Below are 4,286 nucleotides of genomic sequence, written 5' to 3'. Positions count from 1 at the left end.
ACTCCCTGGCTTCCTGGAATCACTCTTCTCTGTGGGGGAAGAAGCTCAAGCTAAAGCCCTCCCCACCCCCATCAGGGATGCTACTACTGGATCCTTGTCTAATCGGGACATTGGGGCGGGGGGGGGACTGAATTTATAAGACAATTTCAATTTTAAGTGACAATTTGGGATCCTCTGAACATGTCACTAATATCTCAAAAAGACCTGACCTGTTCGTTGACTGCAATATAACCAGACTTTGAATAAATGTGCACAGACCCGAGAAGCAAAGCTCATCAACCTTCCAGTAACACGAGACTCAAAGACAAGTTCACGGGGGAAGAATCAGAAGTGTCATGGTTTGGATGTGAGTTGTCCCCAGAAGCTCATATGTGAAACAATGCAAGAAGGTCAGAGGAGAAATGGTTGGGTTATAAGAGTCTTCACCCAATTCGTGAATTAACCCCCTGATGGGTATTAACCCAGTGGTAACTGAAGATGGTGGGGTGTGGCTGGAGGAGGGGGGTCCCTGGGGACGTGGCCTTGGGGTATATATTGTATCTGGACAGAGGAGTCTGTCTGCTTCCTGATCATCACGTGAGCTGCTTCCCTCCACCACACTCTTCTGCCATGATGTGCAGCCCCACTCGACCCCCAAGGGATGGGCCTGTTCAGATATTAGTGACATGTTCAGATGGGCTGTCTATGGACTGGGACCTCTGAAACCGTGAGCCCCCAAATAAACTTTTCCTCTCTGCAGTCGTCCTGGTCAGGATATTAATCCCAGCTGCCAAAAAGCTGACTGAAACAGTAAGCCACAGTTAACCTTGAAACAGTTCAGACAGCACCACAACTGAGAAGCTGCAAGGACAGCGCGTGCCACAAATGAGAAGCAACTTGGTAAGGACAGAGCGCGTTCTTCACATCCTGAGGGACTTGGAAGACCAACAAGTGCTCATTGGCTGACTTCAAAGCTCCCACACAGTCACAGAGCAGGGTCTGAAGCAAACTCGGCCTCCGTGAGCCCGAGGCTTCTGTGGTCCCAGCAGGGCCACCCCGACCCTGGGCCAGACCCCCCACCTGCAGCAGCTCCCTTCTTTGTTTTTGATTTTTATAGCTTTTATCCCAGAATTTGCTGACTCACATGACAGAAAGGCCCTTTATTGTAGTTTTCCTCTCTATTTTCTATTTCTAAGCCACACAAATCATCCACCGGCAGGTACTCATAGAACACTCCTGTCTATTAAGATACATGATAAAAATGCTCTGGGAAAAGTATTTAAAGGGGTTTGACGTGAATTTCTATAGGTTCTGGAGGTGTTTTTAGCTAGGGCCTTGATTTTGGTTGATTGGGGTTTGTTATTGCTTGGTCATTTTTACTTTGTGTTTCCTGATACGTGAGGGATAACTTTTTAAAAACTGTCTTTGTTATTGACAGGCTTAAAGACACAAAATTCGTGATTTTGCATTACTAGATATCAGTGCTAGGATCTGACATGTAGCTTCATAAATTATTGAAGTGAGAGTACAGTGAACCTCTTAAGTTTAAAGATGACAGAAAAATCAATTTAGAAAGGGCAGGCACAGAAAAGCTTATATAAGCATCCAGAAAAAAGGCTATGTGCCTTTACCCCTGGCTCAGCAGGCTGATGCCCCCATGGGTAGTCAAAGCATGAGCCTCACAGGGTACACGGGTCTGCGGACGGGGCAGCTTAACAATAGAAATGTGTTTTCTCACCGTCAAGTTCAAGAGCAAGATGTCATCAAACTCAGTTCCTGGTGAGGGCTCTCCTGGCCTGAAGAGGGCACCTTCTTGCTGCATTCTCATGGGGTAACAGGAACTCTGGGGGGCACCTCCCCCTCCTCTTGTAAGGACAGCAGTTCCATTGAATTAGCCACTGCGCCCCTCTCCCCCGCCACTCACTAAACTCTAATTGCCTTCCAAAGCCCCCCAACTCCAAATACCATCACATTGGGGGCTGGGGCTTCAGCATACAAATGTTGCAAGGGAGACATTTTAACTCATAAAGGGAACATACTCTTAGATGCAATCATTTCTCTTTTTAGCATCTACTTTTAGAGAATATTCCCAACTATGAAACAACATGTGCATAAAGATTTTTCCTTGCAGGAAAAGAAAACAATGAAACCTGAAATGGGCAACAATAGGAACGGCATAAGTAAAATATGATAAATTCACTTAAATAAAGATTATATGGTCATTAAAAATGGCAGCTGTGAGGACTATGCATCAATAGGAAAGATACTTACAATGATAAGCGATATTTAAAGGGGGCAAATTGAGTAAATCTGGTTAGGATCAAACTGGTTTGGGGCTTTTGTCTAGCTATGTGTCATCGTTAATTAGAATTGCCAACTTGATTTTGAATTGTCAACAATAAGAGATGCCAAGGATTAAGAGGATTATGGATGTGTCCATGAGGGTGAGTCTAGGAGTGATTGGCATGTGGGACAGCCAACTGAAATGGAGACCCTCCCTAAGCATGGGCAGCACCAGCCAATAGGATGGAGGCTTGAATGGAGTAAAAGGTGGAAGAACCAGGGAGGGCAGCAGATGCAAGCTCCATTCTTCTTGAACGGGTCCTTGATTGCTGCTGAGGATCCTCTGAGGATGTAGGACTCTCCCTTCTTCTCTTCCAAAGGGGACTCTTCAGTGATTCTCCAGGAGGCTTAGGTCGCAGACAAGTGGCACCATTGATCCCTCCTGTTCTGGGGCTTCAGCCTCTTGGACTGCGCAGCTACTGGTTCCTCCAGCTCTCCAGCCTGCAGACGGCCACTGTGGACTGTCCAGCTTCTGGTCATGTGAGCCAGCCTAATCAGTCCCCCTGCTATAATCATCCTTCCTGTTGATCTCTCCCTCTAGAGCCCTGACCGACACACTATGGTTTCTGTTATGGACTGAATTATGTCTGTTCAAGTCGCATGTCAAAGCCTTGAGCAACAAACTGGCTACATCCAGATGAAATCGCTAAAGGTTCAGTGAGGCCATAAGGGCGGGGCCTTCATCCCACCCGACAAGGATGTTTTCAATAAGAGGCAAGGCCGCAGAGATGAACAAGGCATCCCCGGCCCAGAAAAGCCACATAAGGACATAGCTAGAGGGTGGCCATCTGCAAGCCCAGGAGAGAGGCCGCAGAGGAAATCAACCCCGCTGTCAAGTGCAGTCTCCAGAACTGCAAAACAACGGGCGTGCATTGTTTAAGCTCCCGTGGTTCTTCAATTCGGCAGCCCTAGGAAAGGATTCCAGTGGCCTTTACTGAGCCAAAGGCTGCACCTCCCACTATTGATGCTGTGACTCAGGGTGGGAGGTGCAGGGCCCAGAGACCTTCCTCAAAGCTCCCGCTCCACCTCGGCTGCTTCTCAGAGCTTGGCCCCTGACTCCACAGGATGCTTCTCCCAGCTCTTCTCCCTCCCCAGCCGTAGAGGCTGGGCTTAGTACTCAGTGCTTCCTAGGCTGGTGGGAGTTTGTCTGCAGACTCTGTTTTCATGGGCCACGATCTGCCTTAGGTAGTCCTCATGTGCTTGGGTCTTAAGGGTTGATAAAATAAAGGTTGAAAAGGGGGTTGAAGTGTGGTTAGGTGGTAGAGTACTTGCCTTGCAGATACTAGGCCCCGGGTTTGATCCAATACCAAATAATTATGACGATGATGGTGTCAAATAGGTGCATAAGATAAGATTAAAAAGAGCAAAAAACCTTTCCCAACCCTTAGAGATTTACGGACAGGAGTCAAATTGCCATGAAGAAATAATGTTACTGGATCCAACTCCACCTGCTCACCACGCAAAAGCCTATACCAGAGAGATGAGAATGAGAAGCACATCAGCTCGTTCAAGAGCTGGAATCCTGAAAATGGGAGGGAAGCCATTGTCCACAAAGCAAAGAGCAGCTTGGGGGCTCAGGCAGGCAAAAGGCTTTTGTGGGAAGAAAAGTAGCAGCATGGTTCATTGAGCAGAAAGGACACTTGCTTCATCATCCTGGGTCCGAGTTTTTCTTTCTCCTCTGCCAGAATATCCAAAAGATAACGATCAACTTTTGTCTCCTGGGTCAGTCCCTATAATTCTTTAGACACACACATTACTACAAGTTAAACATGATTCCACTTTTAATTAAAGAAAAAGATTCGCAAATCCGTGGCCCACACCTCAATGTCATCTGAAAACCATCAGGTGACCCAGGCTAGGGGAGGATTACCAGCTGGGGCTCTGGGGCCATTGCTGACCCAGCTCCTCTGCCTGCAATAGTTGACGCCAACAGTTAGTGTCTCAATCAGTCAAAGACAGTTTTT

This window comes from Ictidomys tridecemlineatus, chromosome 3, assembly GCF_052094955.1.
Source record: "Ictidomys tridecemlineatus isolate mIctTri1 chromosome 3, mIctTri1.hap1, whole genome shotgun sequence".
NCBI lineage: Eukaryota > Metazoa > Chordata > Mammalia > Rodentia > Sciuridae > Ictidomys > Ictidomys tridecemlineatus.
This window is presented reverse-complemented; position numbering follows the sequence as displayed.